Here is a 9,750-nt window from a genome sequence, read left to right as displayed (position 1 = left end):
GGTGATAAAATAATTTATTAATTATACATATAGAATTAATAGTTTAGAGACGGTGTTGGTTGTAGACCTTCTTCTCATTCTCAGAGAAGTTAGAGACAACTCGAACCGTAACCTTACTATAAAAATCTCATAGCATTTATTAATAAACAAATTTTTTATTATTTTTATTGAACAAATGTTAATGTAATTTATGATGAGATATATGATCTTTAATCAAGGGTTAGTATAAAAGATACATGATTAACTTTCCCTTCAATTCAACTTACCAAGATAAATAATCAATTGAAATAATAAAATAAGGGAATAAATAAAATAAAGACAAAAAGTAATTGAGTAAATAAAACAAAAAGAATAAATGAAATATTAAATAAAAAAGGGAGAAGAATTTAACTTGGAGGGGTTTCACGTCACCCCTCCATTCAGTAAAAGAAACAAAAGAAAGGGAATTGAAAAGAGGGTTAATCCCTAAAATCATCTCCTCCTCCATTCTTCTTCACCGGCGGCAATATTGGTGAGGTGCGGTGGTCTCTTTTTCTTCTCCTTTTTTATCGTGACAAGGAGGCAAAGGGAACCGAATCTCCAACTTCTTCCTCACCGGGTTGCAGTGATTCAGTTCTTCTCTCAAGTGGCTTATGGTGGTTCGATTGGTGAAATTGGAGCCACGGTGGTTCAGACGGGTTATTGTGGTGTTTGGTGATGGTACTCATCGATGAAGACCTCAACCTTAACGGTAGCTCGAATTCGGATTCTTGCTCGCACGGCGATTCACGGTGGTTCCGAATCGACATAAGCGAGGGGTTTCGGTAAGAAAATTACCCCTTTTGCTATTTGATTTTTTACAGTACGAAAATGGTTTGTCATACATAACCGATTTAGGCTAAAGATTATCCAGAAATGAACCCTATGTCTTAATATTATATCGCTGCATCGTATACTTCATATTGATATGCACGTCTCTGTTGAAGCCAAATGAATGAAAAATATGCGTTTTATTTGTATGATTTTTAATTAGATGTGTACAGAACACCTTAAAATCAAAAGGGGTATGCTATTTAGTTCCAGACTTGTTATGGTTGTTGTGTTAGTATTGCACTAGTAAAAAATCATGATTCTCTTCATATTAGAACTATCATAACTATGCTCATTATGTTATTTGAATATATAAAAAATCATTAGGGAGTAAACCCTCGACTTATGTTAGTGATATGAGCATAAGGATATGTGATTCACAATGATTAAGGTTCATTTATGTTTACTAGCACTTGAATAAATAGGATGGGTGACTTACCTGATTATGCTTTGTTCCCTTATCCTTCTGCGTGTTGAATCTTCATTCCAAGATGTTCTCTTTTCTCTATCTTTGTTCTCTGTATGTTGTGTAAGATACGCGAACTCTTGATGCCCTCTTACTATGTATGCGTAATCTGTTTTTCCTGTTTTTTGAAACTCATTTGTGTATGCTCTCTGTTTTTTTCACTGAAATCTCTCTGATTTGTTCCCTCTTGTATGTGCCGTGTGTTATGGATGTGTTATGGATGGTAGTATGCTTTCTCCGCTTGCTCTTTTAGGCCTCTCTCCTCTTGCTGAGTTATGACGGGTTATGTATAAATATAGTTGCCTTGTATCAAGTGTCTTCTCTCCTCTCCCCCTGTTCTCTCTTTTTCACCTTGTTTTTTTTGAGTGTCTGTATGTTGTGATGTTATCCCCTTTTATAGCCTGATATGGATTACTGAATGGCTTTTGAAAACCCTCTGATTTATCAACAAATGTAACTTCCCATGACCTATTCATTTCTGTTTTAATGCATTTGAAGTTGTCAATGAATATGGCCATTTAGTAACTGAAATAATTTCCAGATTTGTGCCCTTCTGAGATCAACGTCTGACTCTTTGGCTCAATCACATGAATGCTCTTTATATTTTGCATTTGCTGATTGCTTTGATTTGTTCTCTGAATGATTACTCTTCCTGAAACTTATTATTGCCATTCTTGAAATTCTGCATGTTGATAACCCCACGGCTGGATCACTCCTTTGATTCCCTTTTGATTACTTCATGATTGCTGCTATTTATGTGGCTTATGTAATTGGTATACTCAATTCACGGCTTGCATTTTGTGCTTTGTTTGCTTTCAAGCTTCGGTGCTGTGTATGGTGGTTTGGTTTTGTACTCACCTCCGATTAATTTTCTTACCTTATGCATGCTCTGTTTGTGTTATACTAGATAAGGTCAAAGTTGATTTAAAGTGAATGGGAACAAAGAAGGTGGTTATAAGGGAGATCAACTTGCTCTGGATGTAAAGAGTTTAAATATGAACAGGAGGTTCCCGAAGATGGAAAAGATAATGCTAGCCGGGTGCAGACATTCGTCTTCGAAGAACTTGCAGCCTCATGGAGTTCAAGGAATTAGGGAATTTGTTGTTGAAGTGTTGACACCAAGTTTGGCAGATCGCACTAACCTTGTCAAATTGATTGGCTACTGTTATTGCTAAGAATATGGTACCTTCAGACATGATAAGCCTTGAACATATTAAAATATATAGAAAAAGCTAATGATTTGGACCATTTAGTGTTTGGAATCATACTAAAAAGGTGTATCATGTCATACCTCTAAAACTTTTTCTGCATAGCTTAAACTCATTTTAGCCTTTTACCTGGTCATACCCATATGCGGATGAAGTATTTCACTTAGACCAAGTTGATCTTATTTTGATTATCAGTTGCAAATTTACAATAATGGGTTTGATACTATGAAATGAATTCAAGATTGATTGATTTATGTAAACATATTCTTGCACAAATATAAGGTGCACCCGCGTTACCCCACAATGGACTGTTTGTCTTGAAGCAGATTACAGCCTCATGTGTATGGTTTAATTTTACCATCATAACCAGTTGAAAAAATGGATAACTAGCATGAGCTCTTGCAAATTTAAATGGTTTTGTTCCTTTCCAAAAATGAATAAAATATAATCACACCACAAAGTTCTAGACAGAGGGGATGCCAACAGCTGATTTTGTTAAGACCGCTGCTAGCAATGCAATTTAGTGTTTAGTTAACAAAGTAAAGGACCCCTTGAAATGTCAATTAGTACAAACCTCATACCTGAGAGAATTAATAATTATGAACACCTTAAACCTGTAATGTGCTATCTAAAAATTCAACTTAGTTGAATTTTATTTTTCATGAAGTGAGCCCGGACAAAATTGAGTGTTCACAACTCTTAAGCCTTCTCTTTCCCTTCATTCCCTTCTAAAATCTAACTCCCAAACTAACCATAATGCTTCATTTGGTTGACAAGAGAAAATAAGAAGAGAGAAAGAAGTGAGAAAGAAAGAGGTGAGAAAGAGAAAGAGAAGAATTAGAGTAGATTTTTGTGATGTTTGGTATAAGAGAATAAGGAAAGAAAATGAATAGAAAGAAATATTTTCTTCTCTTACTCTTTTGTTTCTTTGAATAGAAAATGAGAAGAGATGGATGATGTTATGGTTCAAATGACAAAAATGTCCCTAAAATAAATAAAAGACAAATAAAATTATTGTTTTATTATTAATTAAAAATAAATTTTATAATTTTATAATTTATTATAATTTCAATTTTTTAATTAATATTTTATATTTAAAAAAGATTTATGTATGTTAATAGTATTTAAAGCAAGAGAAAATATGTACGTAATGTTAGCATGTGAGTTTTCTACGTGGTCACTATATTATTCACTATTCATTTTCGATCATCATTTACTATTAAATAAAATTAATACAAATGAATAATGATTGATGCACTAACTATGTATAAAAGATGCACTGACTATGTATAAATTTTTACACTATCAATACAAATATAAAAGTTTGAGGGTATATTTGACATTTCAAATAAAATCAGCATTCTCTCTTCACTTTCTCACCACACTAGAGGAGAAAGAACATATGGTGGGCCCCACACCTTTTTTATTCTCTCCTCTCCTTCTCCCTCCACAACCAAAGGGGGGAATCTTCACTTTCTCTCCAAACTCTCTCTCACTCTTTGCATGTTCATTATGTATCAACTATTATTTTATTTTATTTTAAATTAATTTTGCATTTTCATTTCCTAAGATATGTTTTTTGTGTATGACTCTGTCATTTTGTCTCACCTGAATTTATTTATTTTAAGAAAATGCCTTCCACTCAAATTCATTCACTGTTCCAATTGTGGCAAATGCTGCCCCGACATATTTTCACATTTTGTCATTTTTTTTATGTTAATGATCTAAGGTGTTTGATGAAATTTCTAAATGGTTGTAGTTTAAATTTTACGTGTTAAACATTTTTTTATGTTAAATAAGATCCTGAAAATTTAAGATTGTGATTAACTACATAAATCTTTGTTTGAGTATCTCTATGTTGTTAGGTGTTGACACTTTGATTTCATTTTGAAACCTTATTATTAGATTGTTAGCATCTTAGGGAATATGGCTCTAGATCACAATATGATAAGAAGATTGTTAGTATATGACATGTATACTTTTGTTTCATTATCTACAAAAATTATATTTAAGAACAATGTTACAAAAATCTTATGCAATAATCATTATCTATGTTCAATTGTTTGTTGGCATACGTCTAATTTGATATGCATAAGCAGAAATGGATAAAAAGCATTAGTCTACAAATTATTGATTATTTTATAGTTAGATCAATTGCTAATCATATTCTGTTATGATTAGTCTAAGCATTATTCTAAATGAAATCATATTCTGTTAGTATATATTGAGCATTTTATTTCGAGATTCGGTGTTTCTGGACTTCAGAATTATTGTCTATTTTGTGTCTATCTTGATGAGGATTAATTTCTAATTTTTATGATAGAATTAATACAATTTTTTGCAGTATGGATGAATAGAAGAATAAAAGAACAATGAGTTTTCTGTTTTGGGTAAGAAAATGTCTTCCATTCAAATTCATTCACTGCTCCAATTGTGGCAAATGTTGCCCCAAGGTATCTTCACAATGAAATGCCTGAATGATTGTGGTTTAAATTTTATGAGTGTTTAACATTTCTTATGTTAAATAAGATCCTAAAATTTTAAGATTGTGATTAAGTGGATAAGTCTTTGTTTGAGTATCTCTATGTTGTTGGATGTTGACACTTTGATTTCATTTTGAAACCTTATATTAGATTGTGAGCATCTTAGGGAATATGGATCTAGATCACAATATGATAAGATGATTGTATATATTTAGCATTTCACTTCAAGATTATCAATGCATTAATACCTTTATTAGGATTAATTTCTAATTTTTATGAATGCATTAATACAATTTTTTCAGTATGGATAAATATAAGAATAAAAGAACAATGAGTTTTCTGATTAGAAATTTTGATGTTCATTACAGGAGCACAACTAACAACTTCAGCAGTTGAAAAATTGAATGTAATTTCAGAGAGGGTTTAAGTTCTCAATAATTGTAAGTTCCATCTATTGGAAAGCTTTCAATAGTTTTATGAGAGGGTTGTAACTTCTCAATAGTTATGAAATTGACTAAGTAGGTAGCAGCTTTTCAAGTTTTAACACCTACATCAGAATTTGTAGTAAAATTTTATGTGATGGGGAAGGCTTTAACACCAAAGTTCTTCTCTTGGTGTTTACCCATCATCTTTTACTATGTGCCATCATCTTTTACTATTATCATTTTAGAAGTCTAAGATGTTTGTCATAGATATTGAGTCTATGTTAGGTAAACCTAGGTGTGAGTCTCACAAGACTTAATAAAGCAATTAATCCACTAAAATGAGACATCATCTAGAAATATATGATTTTCTGCATTAAATGTATTATATTTGGAAATCATGTATTGCATGAGCATATATCATATAGGTAGTTCACCATGCATTAACAAGTTGATTTTACACATTTTAATGGATTATGAATTATGTTAATCCATTAACAGATACTGTTTAATCGATTATGAACAGTGTTAATCGATTAACAGAATCACAGTTTCAACAGAAAATTGAAAAACTGAAAACAATTATTTTCAGCAATCCGTTAATCGATTAAATGGGTACTTAATCTATTAACTGGAACTTTAGACAGTTTTCTATTTAAACTGAAATCTCAGCATATGAGGCAATAAGAATCCATACATTTTTACATCATTTTCTCTGCATATTTTCGAGTTACTCACTGTCATATCTAGGAGAAAATATTGCATGTTGCATTAGGAGAAAGATTAGATCATGTTAAGGCTTTAAGTTTCACATTCATATTGCACGTTCTTTGAAAATCTTTCTCGCATCATTCTTGTGTTTCTTGGAAAGAAAAGAGATAGTTTTTAGTGATTGTGTAATTTTAGAAACTTCGTGCATGTACATTCATATTAGACTATGAAGTCTTGTGAGTTCTTGCTTAGGTTTTAGTCTTTGATCTTTATTGTAAAATCCGAGTATTAAGTACTCATTCATAACTCAAAGCATTGTAATTCAAGGATTAGGAAAATACTAGTTGCGGTTAGGTAAGGTGTTTTTCACAAAGATTTGGAGGTCTTGGGATAAAGAGAGATACCTTGGCTGGGGCCGAATCGCGATAAGAAAGGTTTTCTTGGGAGGCGATTTTAGGAAAGGTCAAACCAAGGGTGACAAAGTTCTTTGGGTTCCAAGAAATGAGCATTCCAGTCTTGTAATTGGAAGTGTGTTTGTAACTATACATTGTGTTCTATAGTGAAGAAGAAAATCTCCCAAGATCTGAAGGGGAGGCCTGGATGTAGTTTTACAGTGGACCACAAAACGAACCAGGATAAAATCATTGCGCAATATTTTCTATCCCTTTCTCTTTTACATTTCAAGTTGTAATATTGCATGATATAACATGATAATTTGTATACTGGTTCTGTGCTATAACTAGTTTAATTCTGTGTAAAAATATGTGTTATATCATTGCCTCATTTCTCGTGACCTGTCGTGCAAGAGAGCTGTTAAACAAGATTTTTTGCATTATGCTTTTATTGTGTTTAATCGATTATGAGTCAGTGCAAAAAGCGGTAATTGGTAACTGCGACACCTATTCAACCCCTCATTCTAGGTGTATTCTGTCCATTGATACCTAACAAGTGTAGAATCAACACATATGCATTTTTATTTATAGATAAATTGGTTTTCACTCTTCTGAAGTTGTCTTGAAGGTGATCTAATCCTTTTTACTTTCAGTTGTATTTTTTATAACAATTTGTTTGTTATTTCAACTAAGTCTTAGAAATGTTTACAATATTCAAATCAAAGTTGCTTAAGTGACCCATTTCCAAATAAAGACATCTATATGGAGCTTTAAAGAGTGAGTTCCACGGAGTAAGTTTTATGCTATTCATTTCTGAGTGTAATTATTTTTTGCTATTTTGCATTGTAGAACTTTAGACAAGACTATTTCAAATTTAGAGATGAAATTGGTTGCTGCAAGGGTAGCTCAAGAGTCTATACAAAATGGCTCTCCTATTCTAGAATATATAAGCATAACTGAATCATCTGATAAGAGAAAGTACATGATGGTGGTAGGTATTAATATTGCATATAGTAGCCACAAGGTTCATAATTTGATCCTTCTGCTATTATTTTATTTCATTGTTTACTTTTTGGTTGTTGTTTGAGATGTTGATTCTTTTAATAACAATGCAAATAGGTGATAAAATAAAGAAGCTAGAGGAAGAGAAGGGCATTATCATGCACTTCGTGATTGGACACATGTAGCTAAGTCATATTTCCTTTAATGATTTGGATACATAATTGGAAATTTTATCATGCTTTTGTCTGTCATGTTTTTGTATTTATTGTACTTGAAAATGCTTTGGTAAAATATTACTTTAGTTAGATAATAACCATGCCTTCAAGCTGTATTGTTAGACAATATAAGGTATTGTAAAGTATTATCATTCATAACATTCATTGTTAGTTATAGCTCATAAGCATATCCAATGAATGATAAATTTGGCCATTTTTTTAATCTTTATTAAGTGCTAAATCAAGGGGTATTTTAGATAGAGTAATCAAAGCAGAGGACAAAAAATCATGGAGATTTCTTGAGGTTGGTAATTTAAGATATATGATCATTTTCCTTCATTGTGTCTTCCCTCTCCCATATCCCTTTTCAATTTTTTTCTCATTTTATTATTGCTTGACTATATCATAAATACTTTGTTTATGCAAAATCACATCGAACGATACCTTGAATTGACATACTTTGCCATAGTTGTGAAATTATGGGATGTCGATTTCTATGTTAAATTGATGGTATTCATGTAAATATATGTATCTAAAATTTTAAAAAAATCTTGATAATCTCTAACTTCATATATAAAATCATCAGGATTTGGCATTTTGGAATTAACTTAAGTCTTTGGGATGTTGAAATGTAAAAATGTTAACATACAAAATGACAAACATGAGTTTATATGAAAACTATTTGCCTTAGTTTACTATTTAAAATGTTCAGCAACATTGGGAGAAACTTTAGCTAGAGATAGATCTAAACCTAGGATATACATCTGATGCATGAAATTCAGACTTATCCTATCTCAAAATTAAGACATACTTTTCTTTTATATTTGTTTTTTTGAATTATAGAGTTAAAATTGTCATAGCTTCTTACATGTCTACTTTGTTGCTCAGAGACATAAGGTACCATGAACTAGAACATTGGAAGTTTAGCGAGTCGGGAAACATGTACTTCCATCATTCCACAAGGCAGTTGTATGACATTTCCAACGTTTTGGCTTCATACATTGTAGTGAATTAGTAAGTGCTACTTCATTTATGATGGAAAAAAAGAATTCAATTAAAAATGAATCAAATTAGTAGACTCAAGAGTGCTAAAATTGTGCTCTTGCCCTACATACGTAAATATTTATCTCAAGAATCTTCTTCACAAGTATGGTAATGAGGATGTGCCACTAGGGTCTTGGTTCATTGACTTGATGTGGATCACATCGACGATCAAAGACTTTGTTGTGGCACTCCCCTAGGTGAATATTTTTATTGAACATATATATTATATGGACATATTTAATTGATTTATGTGACCACATAAATATTTGCTCAAATTATTGGTTGGGTTACTCTTGAAAATTATGAATGGAAGGCTCAGGCAGGAAACATTTGTGTTGCTTTATTTGATTGGAGCTGCAATATGATTTGTAGATCTGCTGAAAGAATAAAATAGATGCATAGAAGGTGAGAATGCTTTATGGAGTTCAAATTTCTAGGATGTATAACTTTGAAGTTCTTCCTAACTCAAGGAAGATTTTTACTTTACATTAAAATGAATCATAACATTCAAAGATTCTCTCTCTTTTCTATATTTTTGTGAAGCATAGAGAATTATCATATTAAAGGAGCAAGCTAGGGTGATAAAGAGAGCTCTTGCCCTATAGACCTTCTCCATTTTAATAAGAGATTGGCCATAGTAGCAAGCCATAAAAGAAAGCAAAAGATAGTCCATATTCATTCTTTGATGCTTGAAGGGTCACTTTATTTGTTAATATAGTTCTACGACTATCAAGCTCTTAATAAATATATGTTTTTTTGTGGTTGTTACTACAAAGGTTCTATCTAAATTTTACTCTTCTAATTTGTTAATAAATATATCAATATCAAATATATCAATATTTGATGTTCTACTTATTTCGTTATCATTTTGGATGGTGATCAATGTTATCGATACTCCATATTGTCTACCCACACTATTTATTAACCAATCATTATTCTAGATTTATGTTTTGTAAAA

General features: G+C 31.6%; 1 pseudogene; it reads left to right on the top strand.

Moving 5' to 3' along the window:
• The first annotated feature begins 7,360 nt into the window (after positions 1–7,360).
• Positions 7,361–9,229, top strand: LOC109337606 (annotated as a pseudogene).
• The last annotated feature ends 521 nt before the right edge of the window (positions 9,230–9,750 follow it).

The sequence above is a fragment of the Lupinus angustifolius genome, unplaced genomic scaffold, assembly GCF_001865875.1.
Source record: "Lupinus angustifolius cultivar Tanjil unplaced genomic scaffold, LupAngTanjil_v1.0 Scaffold_8_301, whole genome shotgun sequence".
Classification (NCBI taxonomy): domain Eukaryota; kingdom Viridiplantae; phylum Streptophyta; class Magnoliopsida; order Fabales; family Fabaceae; genus Lupinus; species Lupinus angustifolius.
This window is presented reverse-complemented; position numbering and strand designations above follow the sequence as displayed.